This window comes from Macaca thibetana, chromosome 20, assembly GCF_024542745.1.
Source record: "Macaca thibetana thibetana isolate TM-01 chromosome 20, ASM2454274v1, whole genome shotgun sequence".
Classification (NCBI taxonomy): domain Eukaryota; kingdom Metazoa; phylum Chordata; class Mammalia; order Primates; family Cercopithecidae; genus Macaca; species Macaca thibetana.
Window position 1 is genome coordinate 51,414,081 of NC_065597.1, and position 15,865 is coordinate 51,429,945.

At 42.0% G+C, this 15,865-nt stretch overlaps 1 protein-coding gene and 1 long non-coding RNA gene across 2 annotated transcripts in view; one reads left to right on the forward strand and one right to left on the reverse strand.

The window, feature by feature from the left end:
• Positions 1–7,983, forward strand: part of LOC126944410 (uncharacterized) — a 44,362-nt gene extending 36,379 nt beyond the window's left edge. Inside the window, exons 3-4 of the long non-coding RNA XR_007722044.1 lie at positions 6,183–6,240; positions 7,397–7,983. This is a non-coding gene — a long non-coding RNA (uncharacterized LOC126944410). The remainder of the gene's footprint in view (positions 1–6,182; positions 6,241–7,396) is intronic.
• The window catches only part of HS3ST4 (heparan sulfate-glucosamine 3-sulfotransferase 4), a 441,164-nt gene that overhangs the window by 170,129 nt on the left and 255,170 nt on the right, over positions 1–15,865 (reverse strand). The window lies entirely within an intron of this gene.

A 15,865-nucleotide genomic window follows, 5' to 3' on the forward strand; every position in this document is an offset into this window, starting at 1 on the left:
TCCACACTTTGGCTCACTCAAAAAACCCTTAAAAATCCTAACCCTAAATTCCTTGAGGAGATGAATTTGAGATTCCCTCCCATCTCCACTTGGTGACCTTATGATTAAACCTCTTTCTCTGCTGCAACCCATGTCTCAGTGCATTGACTTGTTGTGTGCATTGTGCAATGAACTTATTATGGTTATAATAGAATGTGGTGGACGTGACATTCTGGGATGTTGGAGGTCACACATTTTGAAGGCTTGGCACCATCTGCTTTTGTGCATTGGAGGAAGTCAGCCACCATGTAAGACTTCTGATGACCCTGAAACCAGCATGCTGTGAGGCGCCAACACCAGCCATGGGCAGAAGCTCCATGGGAGAGAACTACCCTCCAACAGCTGAGCTCCCAGCTGAAAGCCAGTACTGGCTTGTCATCCTGTGAGTGAGACCCTTAGAAGTAGATCCTCCAGCCCCAGAAGGACTGTTTCCATTGACACCACACAGAACAAAGAAAAGCCTTTTTGGCCAGGCGCAGTAGCTCATGCCTGTAATCTCAGCACTTTGGGAGGCCAAGGCCGGTGGATCACCTGAGGTCAGGAGTTCGAGACCAGCCTGGTCAACATGATGAAACCCTGTCTCTACTGAAAATACAAAAATTAGCCAGGCATGGTGGTGCATGCCTGTAGTCCCAGCTACTTGGGAGGCTGAGGTGGGAGAACTGCTTGAATTCGAGAGGTCTATTGCAGTGAGCCAAGATCACACCACTGCACTCCAGCCTGGGTGACAGGGAAAGACTCCATCTCGAGGAAAAAAGAAAAAAGTCTTCCTCACTTCACTCTGCTCCAATTGCAGAATCATCAACAAAAATATGATTGTTATTATGTGAGATAGTAAGTTTCAGGGTGATTTCTTATGCAGCAAAGGTAACCAAAGTTTCCGTGGCATCTGCCTCATAACAACAGTTATTAATCTGAACATTTATTATTGCCACAATATTTCTCTATCTTCCTAGTGCAAGTCCCAGAGCTTAGTCCTTGTGGAGTACCCAGAGTTTAGAACAGTGGTTGGCACACAGTAGGTGTGCAAAGAATCCTAGTGGAAAGAAGTGTGCAGTGACCTTGAGCAAGTTTCACTCTACCTGACTTGTAGCACACACACCTGCAACAACCCTTCCTGGTTGGAGAGTGGTGTGAGACCTCCTTACAAGAAGAGTCTAAGGAAACACAAGCACCTGCTGATCCCCGTACAGCCAACAGCCACCTGTCTGTCTCCACATCTGTCTGTATCTCAAGAATTCATAGCAGGCTCCCAGAAAACACCAAACTGAGCCAAACAACAAGTCTCCTTTATTCAAGGTAGAAGTTTTGTGATTTAAAGTGCATGCATTAAGAGAGCTATGAAGGGCCAGGTGTGGTCACTCACGCCTGTAATGCCAGCATTTTGGGAGGCCGAGGCGGGCAGATCACCTGAGGTCAGGAGTTCAAGACCAGCCTGGCCAACACGGTGAAACCCCATCTCTACTAAAAATACAAAAAATGAGTGTGGCGTGGTGGCAGGCACCTGTAATCCCAGCTACAGGCTACAGAAGGAGAATTGCTTGAATCCAAGAGGCAGAGGTTGCAGTGAGTGGAGATCACGCTATTGCAGTCCAGCCTGGGCAACAAGAGCGAAACTCCGTCTCAAAAAAAAAAAAAAAAAAAAAAAGAGAGAGAGAGAGCTATGAAGGTTCACTGATCTTTCATAGGCTACACTGCTGCAGATAAAATTTAATTAAACAAATCTGTGCCGTAATGTGCTCACTGCTCTGAATCACATACAACTATTTTCCTTTCCGGGCCTTTGCCAGAGAAGAGGCAGGGGAAGGGGTTCAAGCTGGTGCTGTGCTTTGTGACTGAGACATGGGGGAGGTTTTTCTAAAGCGGGAATCAGAAGGCCTTTGGAAAAGCCATCAGTGAGCAACTGTGACCAGCTCTGACCACAACACATTGGAGTCATCATTCTCCAGCCTCGCGTCTTCCCGCCTTCACCACTCTCTTTGGGCTCTGATCGTCTCTCCACTGAAATGTTGTAGTAGCCTTCTTGTCTCCAGATCCACCCAGACTCAACACAAAACCCGTCCTTTCTTTTTCCCCAGCTGAGAATTTATTGCCCAAGTGCAGCCATATAAAAGCGTAAGTTATGATTTGTAACATTAGACTTTACTGAATTCATTTATCAAATCTACACATCTTTTGGAGGAATCTGTTGAGTTTTCTAGGTATAAAATCATACTATTGGAACTAGGAGTAGTTTGACTTCCTCCTTTCCAATTTGGATGCCCTTTACTTCTTTCTCTTGCCTGGTTACTCTGCCTGGGACTTTGAGTACTAGGTTGAATAGAAGTGGTAAAAAGGGGCATCCTTGTTTTGTCCCCTAAACAAGATTCTATCAACATAGAGCAAACAAGAACAACTTTTGGGTAGGTTACCAACATGGGCTGCTGTAGCCTTGAGGTATGAATAAAACTTTGCTGAGACAGCAGTGAAGAGAAGGTGTCTAGGGCGAGGGACCAATATGAACGAAAGCATGGAGGCATTTGAAAAATGGCGAACAATGTTTCATGTTGTTGAAGCATAAGATGAAAGGATGCTTCTCGAAATTTCAGGTGAACTTAGTCACTCTTTTCTCTGCATACCTTTAAAAAGTACACATTGGCTGGGCACGGTGGCTCACACCTATAATCCCAGCACTTTGGGAGGCTGAGGCGGGCGGATCATTTGAGGTCAGGAGTTCGAGACCAGCTTGACCTACATAGTGAAACCCCATCTCAACTAAAATACAAAATAATTAGCCAGGCATGGTGGCAGGCACTTGTAATCCCAGCTACTTGGGAGGCTGAGGCAGGAGAATTGCTTGAACCCAGGAGGCGGAGGTTGCAGTGAACTGAGATCGCACCACTGCACTCCAACCTGGGAGACAGAGCAAGACTCCCACTTAAAAAAAAATAAAAGTGTACATCACATTGTAATATAATTGAGCGTATTTCTCCCAAAACACTGCAAGCTACAGGACCATGTCTTACTCACATTGGTATCATTTTCTACCATCTAGTGCCTAAAACACACTAACCACTCCTATAAATGCTTGTTGAATGAATACATGAATTATATTATATTATTTCAAGTGCCCTGAGAACACAGATGCCACTGAGAAACTTGCGGTCAAGCTCTCAGAGCATGGGGGTTAGCAAGATGCCCACAGATCCATATAATTTGCATACTCATATATTTGCAGAACTATCATAAAGGTTCCTACTGGGAAATTCACTGGAAGTGTTAGCAGTAAAGGCAATTGCTTAAAACTGTAGACTTTTATGGGTTTCCCGGAGACCAACTGTCAGGAATGAAAACTTGCACTAAGAAAAAAAAGGTGCTTGCCAATTGTGGATTAGAAACTCATTCTGAAGGCTATAAAGCAACTGATGAGGTTTATTACACCTTTAGGACATTCTGCAGAGGCTGTCTTGTCTTGTCCCCTAGCCTAGAGACATATCCCTCTACAGCATCCCTGACCCATTGCCAACTAGCCTCTCTTTGAACAATTGTAGGGTAAATGCCACTGCACCAGAGGTCCAGGGTACCTATAAGGTTTTCTGGTCACAGATTCAGCAACTCATGAGGAGCTTTGAGTGACAAGGGAGGGATGTAGTAGAGTTTACAGAAATATCTTGTTCCCAGAGTCACCCTGCTAGACACCAATAGCCTGCATAGGACCACCCATTCTCTCGGTTAGCACTGACCTTTACAGAGCTTCTAGGTGAAAAGCTGCCACTGACCTTTGTTTCAAGTCTCTAACTCAACTCTTTATGTTGACTTTTTATAAAAATTATTTCATAAGCATATTCATTGGTCCCTCTCATCCCAGGCTTCTGTCTTTGCCAAGACTCAGGCTCTCTGGCATTAGACAGGTTGAGAATCTCTTATATGAAATGACTGGGATAAGAAGTAGTTCAGATTTTTTTTTTTTTTTGGAATACTTCCATTATACTTACCAGCCAAGCATCCCAAATCCAAAATTCTGAACTCCAAAATGCTCTAAAGAGCATTTCCCTTGAGAGTCACCTTGGTGCTCAAACAGTTTCAGATTTTGAAGCATTTTGGATTTGGGAGTTTTGGATTTGGGATGCTTAACTTTTACTGGGTTCTTTCCACCAATTACAGAATAAGATTTCTAAATTTTCACCGTAACATAGTGGTGAAGAGGTGAAAAACTGGAATCAGATCAGCATTAAATCTTGGCTTTTTTTCTTTTATATTTTGTTCTTTTGTTGCTTATTTATTCATTTATTCAATAAATATTTTCTGAGTGATTTCCATGTATCAGACACCCTATTAAGGAGTGGGCAGTGTGATCAAGCAGCTAGAAATGATTCTGTCTCTTCTGTCGTAAAGCTCACCTTTGGCAGGGGTAGAAAGGGAGGAGAAAGAAGGATAATAAACGGGTAAGCAGATTCAAGCTAGTTGCCTTTACTATCATTATTACTATGTGATAGAGCATTTGGGATTAGGTTTGGCTTTGAGTGACCGAAAACCGAACAATGGCTTTTAAAAAGATAATTTTTTTTCTTTGACACAAAGTCTAAAGATAAGCCATCCAAGCCTGGGGTGATGGTGTCACAGTCAGCAAGGAGCAAAGCACCTTCTTTTATTTTGCTCTGCATGCTCAACCTCTTGGTCTATAGCAATTGCTGCCAGTTCTCCTATATCCCCTAAGTATTCACCATCTCTAAACATTCAGACAGGTCCTTTTTGCAAGCACCTGAGACTTTTCCCCTTTCTGTGCTAAGCTGGATGTTCAGTCCACAAAAAGCAAACTGGAAGTGCCAGGGAGGTAGCACCCCCAGGAGCACCCCTCAATCAATGGTAGACAGAACTGGGTATATAAATACCCCAGCTCCCTCACCTTTCAAGGTGGACAGTTCTGAAATACGTGCTGCATGGTTCACCAGAGTTCCCCAGCAGGAAGAATCCAACATAATTTCTTCATGAACACACCCATAATTGGCATCCTTCCCTTCTTGTTTCACTTTCTCACTCCTGACCTTACCAATGCTTCCCGGAACCACTTGGCAAATAAATCACTTGGTCTCAAAGCTCTAGAGCCTGCTCTTCAGAGGGAATCCAATTTATGACATGGTCTAAGATGGCCACTCATGCTCCACCCATCTCATCCACATTCCACCCAAGAGGACAGACAAAGCAATTAAAAGGAGTGGGTCCCCTCCCTTTAAAGAACATTTTTAGGGAGTTTCCCAGGATACCTTTGTTTATACCCTATTGGGCAGAACTTACATGGCCTCACTGGGTAGCAAAGGATGCTAGAAGATGTAGTTCTTATTCTGAATGGTCACATGCCCTGTGAGGTCAGGCTTTCTAGTACTAAGGAAGAAGGAGATAATGGCTATAATAAGTCAGCTCGTCAGTGTTCAAGAAATAGGCCAAAGCTTTGTGGAGTAGGCTGAGGACTCATGAGCAGTTGTTTGGGTTCCTGATGAAGCATAAATAGCATTTCACAAAGATCTTCCCTGGCAGCCCCTGAAGCCATCACACCTTGGTGCCTGCCTCCCCACCTGCTCCTCGACACAAGCTAAGCATAACTTACTCAGTCTCTCCAATCCTGGGAGACAAGCCAGGGCTCAGCTACATCAAACCGTGCCAGGATGCAATTTGTATATTAAAGTCACTGGAGCTGGCTGTTACTTCACCTTAATTTTAGATAACTAAGAAGGGCCTTACAAAAACCTAGCCCTCAAAAGGTCTAGATGATTCACACAGAGGCGTGACAGATGCATTGGAAAGATGTAGGATGGCACATGGCTTGTGACAAATGAAGGGTCCAGAGGTGAAAGCCACACTGGGAAGCTCCAAGGACACTGCAAACTCATAGAATTTCAGTGTCGCAGGGAAGTGAGGAGGTTTAAGGAAGCATCTGCTGAATGCTTACTGCATGCAGAAATGCACTATCCATGAAGACATTTAAAATTCCCAAGCCCTGTATGAGGTGGGTTTCGTGATTGGCACCGTTTTAAAGATGAAGAAACTGAGGCTTTGGTGGATGGGATAACTCACCCTTGCTCACATGGCAGGCAGGAGACAGACTGAAAATGATAGTAATAACAATATTAATAATAATGCATATTTAAATTCTTTTTATGTGTCAGGCCCTGTGCTGAGTACCTGTGATGCTTAAGCCACTCAAGCCTCACAATAACCCTTGAGGTAAGCGCTGTTATAATTTCCTTCTTACAAATGAAGAAACTGAGACTGAGAGAAGTTAAGAGCTCATAAAAAATAACACCAGGACTTAAGAGATGATCCTGTCCAATCAGATGCTTGAATCCCCTTGATGGAGTTGCCTACCTGTGGCCACATGGCCATCATCTAAAAATGTTCAAGGTCAGAGACTGCATAGCCCCCAATATCAGTCCATTTCTTTCCTAGAGGAAACCAACTGAACAGTCACTGTTTCGAGGCCCTGGACTCTTGCGCCCCATGGGAAGGACCATTACTTACACTGAATGACCCAAATGAAAGCGTGCCCTTGGACTGAGCCTGGAAAACTTTTTCTGTAAAGGATCAGACAATAAATCTTTCCAGCTTTATGACCCAGGCTGTCTCTGCTACCACTACTCAGCTCTGTCATTGTGGCTCAAATGCAGCCACAGACACGACTACATAAACAACTGGGCGTGAATGTGTTCTAACAATATTTCATTTATGGACAATGAAGTATGAGTTTTATATGATTTTCATGTTCATGTACCACAAAATATTCTTTTTCTTTTTTTTTCCTTTTACTTTTTGATTTAATTCTTTTTTTTTAAGTTCTGGGGTACCTGAGCAGGATGCGCAGGTTTGTTACATAGGTAAATAGGTGCCATGGTGGTTTTCAACCATTTAGAAATGTAAAAATCATTCTTAGCTCGTGGGCTGTACAAAATCAGGTGGCAGACTAAATGTGACTCACAGACTATAGTTTGCCAACTCTTGGTCTAGGGTCTAGAAAAATGCCTGGGAAAACTGGTGCTCAGGAGCCCTAGTTTTCTTTCCCACTTAAAAAGCTGCTAAAGGATATGGCAGTGAATTGTTTTTGTTATAAAGCAGCAAGAAGACAACTGGAGTATAGTTTGGGGCTCGCACACCTCAACCCCAAGGACTGAAGTACTGATGTCTGCAACATAGAGAGTAGAAAGCAAAGTGGGATACAGATAGGATGCATGGGCTTTGCTAAGTAGGTTGGACATTCTTTAAATTGCCATTTGGGTGTATAGTACCAGGTGACAGTTCCTGCAATTAGTATAATGTGTTAGTGTTTTAGTATCTTGTATCTTCATCAAGACACATTTAGGAATGTATTATTATCTCCATTTCATAGGTAACGGAACCAAAACTCAGAGAGGTTAAGTGATGTACCCAATATCCACCCGGTTGTAGAAGGAACTCACACCCAAGGTTGCCTAACTCCAGTTTCTATGCACTGTGCATTCTGCAGAGGATGAGCAGAGACACCAAACCAAGGTCAACTTCCCTCTGGAAAAATTGGCAGTGGCTGCAGGCTGGCCTGCTGCATATTCATTGCTTTGGGCCTCATCTAGGAATACCTGCTGCTGACTTCAGCCTCTGATCTAAATCCCCTCTCAGCTTCCAGTTCCACCCAGCACCAAATGATGCTAGGAGGCCTACGCCCTAGCAGCAGGTGGAGGTCAGTGTTTACAGAAGGAAGGATTAACTTCAAGACCCAGTGGGGTGCCCCTGGATATAATCCCTGCTTCCTACAAAGCTGGGAGTCTACATGCTGTTTAGGACAAGGAGTGCCCAGTGGGGTGTGGACCGAGGAGTTGATCCACAGGCTGTGTTTTCAATAATAATAGGAAGAGTGATCAAAGCTGGCATCCTGGAGTGCCCATCCCATGCTGAGCCTTGGTGAAGGGGCATCACATATGTTATTTGACTTAATCCTCATGACAACCCCAGAAGGTGGGGCTTATTGCATTTACTTTGCAGATGAAGGAACTCAAGCTCAGCTGATCAATGCAACATGCTGTGCAAGTCTGTGGGACTCCGAAGTCGATGCTCTTTTACCTACTGGGCTCAGGAATGCAGTCTCCAGGTGTCAAACCTAGATCTTTATCCTCTTCAGCTTGAGATGGTGCAAAAGCTACTATCTCAGGTGTTTGAAATGACTCAACAGAGCTGGTTGAAAATAAACATTTCAGGCAAAAAATAGTTAGATCTGTATGGCATCAAACAAGCAGTCTGACAGTCACCATTCATTCATTCATCTATTCATTCATCCATCCGACTATCCATTCATCCAAAGATCTATCCATCCATCCAATGAATGAATTATTCATTTAAAGAAATAATCATCATTGCCTGAGTGTACCCTGTGAGCCAGGCCCTATAATAATTCTGGGGAGGGAAAGCACAAAAATAACTAAGATCCAGTCTCTGTTCATTTGCAGGAGTTAACATTGGAGCGATGTGATGTCTCTGAGTGTGTTGATGGGAGTAAGCTATGGAAAAGAAGGCAGAGGAAGACCCAGGCCAAAGGACCACTCAAGGCCAGGGAGCAGATGTGTCATCTAACTGGACATTGATGAGTCTGTGTCCCTTGATAGTCTCCATTTTTTTTTCCTCCAGCCCACTGCCCTCACTGATGCCAAAGCTGTCCTTCTCCAAAATTTGGGTCAGGGAATAGATGTCACAAGCTGGTACAACACAGGTAATTTGTGAATTTGTGAAGCATTCTCAATCTGAGCTGTCCTTCTGCAAGGGGTGTGCACTAGGAGGTACTGGGTGCACTGGGGCTGTTCAAGGAGACCCTGATGACCGTCTCCAAGGGACAAGATTTTCTCCTTCAACAAACTTCGGCTAGCATCCTCTGAGCTCCATTTTTCAGTAGGCTTGCCTTGGGGCTCTGTCCTTGACCCATTTAGTCTAGTTTTAGCAAGAATCCTGCTTGGTCAGTTTAGTGAAAATCCTCCACCCTTGATATGTGATCAAATTCCTTATCCCCCATCCTTGATATCCAATCACCCTGTCCTACGCTCAACAAGAATCCTGCTGAGTCCATTTAGCCAGAATCCCCCTTATTCATGATCCTTCATTGACCCCTCACCTTGCTCCTTGGCCACAAATCTCCACTTCTCTCTGCTGTAGCCATAATAAAGCCCAATTCTACACTGAAGTCTCTCTTCCCCTATTGCAATAGTTCCCAAATCAAAACTGTCTTCACCACTTCAACCTCTGTCCAGTTCTGGTTTCCTCTGACACACAGATGCCATAAAAGAAAGGTCCCCAGTGGAAAAGAATATTCATTTGTTCATTCAAAAACATCACTAGACCTCATGAACATAGAGAGTAGAAGGAGGTTACCAGAGGCTGGGAAGGGTAGTGGTGGAGCTGTTGTGGGGGTATGGTGGGGCTGTTGTGGGGATAAGGTGGGGATGGTTAATGGGCACCAAAAATAGTTAGAAAGAATGAAAAATACCTAGTATTTGAGAGCACCATAGAATGACTATAGTCATGATAAATTAATTGTACATTTTAAAATAACTTAAAGAGGGTAATTGGATTGTTTGTAACTCGAAGGATAAATGCTTGAGGGGTTGGATACCCCATCCTCCACAATGTGTAATAAACATATTGCATGCTTTTATCAAAACATCTCTTTTACCCCATAAATACATACACCTACTATGTACCCACAAAAACTAAAAATACCTTTTTAAAAAATGTATTACCAGATGACACTTGCTCCAAAAAGCAGTGCGACCCAGCTGTTCTGTATCTAAGGGGGGTAATAAATATCATCTACAAAGTCCGTGGGCTGACTGTTAGTTCAATGCTATCATCCTTAGATCCCACAATTTATGAATTGGCAAGATATTAAGTCTTGCTTTGCTTCAGTCTCCTCATCTGTAAAATAAGCCTAACCACAGCATTGCTGCACAGAGCCATGGAAGTCAGGTCAGGTGATGAGCGTCAGTGCTCCTTACAGTGGTGACATCACTGTAAGTGCTCAGTAGGTACCACGATGGTGACGACTGTAGCAGCCATCAGTATTAGGCATAAGAAAAGAAACTAGGTGATAGTGGCATTTAGTATCAGAGTCAAAGAACATTTATGGAATGCCTGGAGTTTTACACCATACCTAAACTCAAGAATCAATACAAGTAATTAGAACAAGGGGGTACAGACTGATCAATAGTGTGAGAATGGAGCAACAGGAGAAATTATTTCCAGCTTGGGGGATGAAAGATGTCCAAGGAAAGCAGTGATGCGGGGACCATGTATGACCGGAATTTATACATGAAGAGGGATCCAGAGGGCATTTCAAGAGGAGAACACACACAGGGGAAGATGCATGGCCCCAGCACATTACAAAGCTAACACCAGCCAACAACCTTCATCCAGAAGCCTAAAATCCAAAATGCTCTGAAAGAAAAAAAAAAAAAAAAAAAAAAAATATATATATATATATATATATAAACTAGTTTTTGTCCCTAACTGGAGCTGTTCTGATTTAAACATGTATACAAATTTTATTTTCCTATTTTTTATTTTGTGTGATCATGTTTTATTTTCCCATTTTGAATGATCATGTTTCATGGCAGAATATACAAGAGTCTGGTTGTGGGCTGTTGCCTCAGAATCAGGTCAGTAGCTGTTGCACCGTCTCAAGCTGAAGAAGGATAAAGACCTGGGTTTGACACCTTAAGACTGTCGGAGCTGTTCTGTATTATATGGTGCATGTACCTCATTGACTTTCTAAAGTAGGAATAGTTCAAACTTTCAAAACATGTCTGGGTTAAAATAAGAAGATATGAATGTATATTAATACCACCTAATATTTACTAAGCACTTATATTCCAGGCACTTCTCAAAGCACTTAACCAAATTAATCCTCCTGATGGAGGTAGGCACTGGTATTATCTTTTTTTTTTTGCATAGATCATGAAACTGATGTACCAGAAGATTAATTATTTGCCCATACCTGCACAGCTGGGAAGTTTTAAAGCCAGGACTCAAAGCCACAAAGCATTGCCTCAAAGCCTGCACTCCTAAATATTACACTTGACCACCCACATATACTATGATTTAAGTAAGAGCAAGTGCAATTGGTTGTATCATTAATTTAAAATTCTTCCATCCTTCCTTTCTTTTTCCAAAAACACTGTACTTCCCACTGCACTGAAACAGGGCTTGCTTTAGCCAATGAAACGCTAACAAAGGTGACATGAGCAGAAACTATAAATGGGCATTTGTGGTTTGGCTTAGCTGCTCATACTTGTGATTTTGCATTTAAAAAAAAATAAAAATAAAAATGACCTGGGTGACTGCATGGATTCCAGAATAAGAAACAAATAAATGAGACCTGAACGCAGTCCACAATCAGAAGCAGCACTTCCTGAGCCAACTCACAGACTCGTGAAGGAGAAAAAATGAATGCTTGTGTGGGCCACTGAGATTTGGAGTTTTTGTGGGGGTTGTTACACAGCATTATCAGAGCAATCACTGATTAATACAACAAGTTGTTAGACTTGCTGGGCATGACATGGATAATGGAGCATTTTCTGAGATGAGGATTTAAAGTTAACATTAGCCATATTGGGTCATGTCCTAAAAACAATGTTAAAGATTTTTAATTTCATCCTGATAGCAATGGAAAGCCTTCAAATGCTTTTATGGAGTACCATGAAATGATATGCCTTTGATTTCCTACATTGCAATCAGATTCATCTTTTCAAAATATAAATGGAGTCATTACCTCCGTTCCCCATCACCACACACACTTGCTTAATACCTTTCTAATGTATTCCATTGTTCTTAGGACAAAACCCCAAACCCTTCACAGAATCCAAGGCCCCTCTGCTCAGCTCCCCAACCACACTGGGACATTGGGTGTTATGCTTTCCCTTGCCTGCTGCTCCCAATCACACTGCCCTTCAGTTCCTTGAGTGTGCACTACCTTTTTGCCACAGGACTTTTGCACCTGCCTTCCTTGCTGCTAGAAGTGATTTTTTTTTTTCCACTAACTCTTTGCCTACTTACCTCTCACTTGCATTGTAACTTCCTCCCAGAAGCCTTTCCCGATCTGTTTGGTTAAGTAAATTGCCCCTGTTACCTATGCTCTTCGCACCATACACTTCTGTTACATTTCACTTATGGCAGTTGCAATTTCACATTTGTGCATAAAATTTGATTTGCATCCATGTCTGCCACTAAATCGTCTGCTTCCTGAGAGCAGCTATAGGATCCTTTTTTCCCCTTGTCTTTGTATCCACGGCATTTGCACACTCCCTGGCGCATTGCTGATGCTCAGTGAAATCTGTGGAGTGAAAGGATGCTGTGGGATGACAGCTTAGATAGCAGAGAGGACAATGGATTATTCTGGTTGCCCAAAGCACACAAGAACATAACTAATCCTTCTTCCTTACATCAGCCCTTTCAACTCCCCCTTGATTTCTCTGAGACTTTGCCAAGACAGATCTCTCACAAAGCAGCAGTGTGGTGTGAATGCATTATCAATCTGTTACTACCTACCAGGAAATATGACCTTAACACACTGCAATATGGCCAATCTCTGTGACAGGTGTTCATCCCGTGTCCCTCAACATCTGCACTGTAATTTTACAATCCAAAAGCCTCCTGTAATTGGAAGAGGATGAAAACATCTGGATGTTGCAAACTCTCTCGACAGGTTGTCTATACCATCACCTTCAAAATCGATGCACAAGAAATGAGAGTTTCTTGAACGGCAGAAAGAGTGGCTGGCGGCAGAACATACTGTTTAAGCCTCTTCATAGTATTAAGCAAAGACTGTCTGGATTTCCTTTGGGAGTGACTAGAATTGGGATCTGGCAACAAAAGGGACCATGGGTAGGACAGAATGATAACTTCATTTTGAATGGGTGCTAGGGAAAAAGGGAATCCATCATTCATGTAATATTTGGGAAATGAAAAAGTGAATTCAGTAAATAATCAATAAGCTAAGTTCATTTTGGTCAAAAGATGGAAGCCTGTATCTGAATGAAAGTGGAATGGAATGGTGGGTTGTTACACATGGGCATGATGGCAACATGGAGAAACTGAGGTTTGGAAAATGGGCAGTAGGCAAGTAGAGTGCCAAGGTATATGATCTCATTTCATTACAATCCCAAAATCAACTGCAGTGGTATCACAGACTGAATAAATTTTGCAGAACAGAAAAACCAAGTTGTTGATAACAAAAGTTGGCGAAGACATTGCAGGAGTAGAAATTGTACTGACTGCTTTGAGAAGTACCTTGGCATTATCTTTTAAAAATTATGACACATATTTACTGTGATGCAGCAATTACTATTTTCAGAGTATATCAAAGGAAACACCCAGGTACAAAAGAAGGTGTATAATGAGAAGTTAACTACAGTGTGTTCATCATGGCAAAAGCCTGGGAACCAAATTCAGTACTAGTGGACTGACTAAATAAACTCTGGTGTAGTCATCTATGGAACATTATGCAATCACGAAAAATGCATTAACATGTAAATACTTCCAAGATACATTATTGAGAAAGAGGGGGAAAAGCAATTTATCAAATTACATGGCTAGTATAACTTTCTTAAGTACACACACTCAATATGAACAATAATATACAATATACACAATAATTATATTGTATGTGGTGCATTTTCGGCAGCCATATATTTGCCAGCAGGTAGGAGATGGTCTGATACATTATACTATAAATTGTTAACAGTAGTCATGTTTGGGGATGGAGTGGGAACTGGAATTAGATATAGGAGATCAGTGGGAATTTTAGCGCTGTCTAATATTCTGTTTTACTTTGTTTTGTTTTTCACAGAGGATAATATAGTAACACTTTATGAAATTAAAAGAATTTTTTTAAGTCAAGTTGTTCAAATAAGCATGAATGAGTAACATGGAAGCCAAGGAACTCAGCTGAGTGAAATCACAGTTGAAAAGGGAGATTCCCTCAGAAAGAGACCCAGGTTTCCAGATGCCTGGATAAGGCTTCTTGGGGCTTTTACTGATGACTGGTCATTGGGCACATGAACATTCCTAGCCCTGTGCTACCTCCAGATATCAAGGAACTTATAATGAAAGAGGAGGCAGTCAGAGACCGGGTAGGAAGATAGAGAGGGAGAGTTTTGGGAGAAGAAAAACACCCATGGGACCGCACCTGCACCACACCTGTTAAGTAGCTCATGGGGTGAAATGTAGTTAAGAACTTCCTCTTATGCCAGGACGTTTGCTCAGAAGGGACTATCTCAACTTAGGCACAGGCACAATAAATCAATGGAAATGTCCTTAACCCAGCTCATTACAATATCATTAACAAACATCAGCATTGTGGTTTTAGTGCCCACCCCCCAGGGGATTTTGCTTAGGCATTCATAGGTAATAACCAAGATGGAGTTACTATGGCCAACCCCAACCATGTGCAGGTGCAACATTCCCAGGGGAGAATTTTACCCCTTTCATTAAGGCAGAATCCAAAGAAAACTTCCTTGTTTCTGCCACATACAAGACCCAGAACTTTGCCCCATTCCTGGCAACCCACTTTGAGGTCCCCTCTTGCTGTTGAGAGCTTTTCTGTCACTTAATAAATCCTACTCTGCCTTACTCACTCTCCAGTGTCTGCATACCTTATTCTTCTTGGTTGTGGGACAGGAACTCAGACCTGGCTGAACTAGGGAGTGAGGAAACTGCAGCACTAACAAATGTAGAAAAAGAGGCTCTTTCATTGTGGATCAGCAACTGGGGACAAGAGAGGGGAGGGGAGGAGAAGGAAAGTAACAAGAAGTAGGGAAATTTACCGCATCTCTTAAGGAAATATTTCCCAAGAATCACTGCTGACACTAGGCATATTTAAAGAGTTTATACATCATCTGAAAGCGATTTATAGTTAAATGTCTAAATATACAAAGTACTTTTAAGCTCTGGTGAGGAAAATGCCAAGCAGAGAAGGATAAACAAGCCACGAAGCAGAAACAATCATAGGTCTCACCCAGTCCGAAAATTCTTAAATCTCACCACGTTGTTGTGAGGATTAAATATGACCGCTCATGAAAACGCCCTTGGAAAATTGTAAAATGGTATACAAATGTTGCTTATTACCATGATTATGTCATAGTTGGTTTTACATCAGAATTTGATAACAGAGCTAAAAATGGAACTCATAATGGAGTTTGGTATTCTATTCAGCCATCCGCCCTGACTGTGAGCACTTTAGAAGAATGATTTTGCTTTTACAAGAAATCATCCTCAGGTTTTTTTTTTAAAATAGAAGTGCTATACCCACATTTAAAAGTTTTGATAATAGAACAGACATAAAGTCACCCATATTTTCAACAGCCCCAAAATGTCATCCAGCATTTGCCATTAGACTTTTTCTGCCTTCCTTTTGAGTCTTTTCTCATTAGTGCCTTTTACATAGTAGTTAAGCACTGTGGGATTCTACACTTCATAACCTGCACTTACCACTGATACTATAAACAGCACCTCATGTTGCTCTAGAGTATTCAGAACTAGGCAATATTTGCTGGATTCAATGTATTACAATCTATTTAATCCATCCTTCATGTTGGAACACATGTCCTCCATATATATTTCCAGGGGATATCTTGGCACAAAAAGTTTCCATGCCCCTGATGCTTAAGAATATCTCAGCATTTAAAATATGGTTGGTGAGAAAAATAAAATAATAAAATAAAATATAGTTGATAAGTGGCAATTGGCAGGGGTTCAATTTTCCAGATTTTTATTATTAGAATTATGGTTATGGTTAGTGTTATCATTTTGCTTTAACGAAGAGGATTGTTTTTTGAACTGCTTG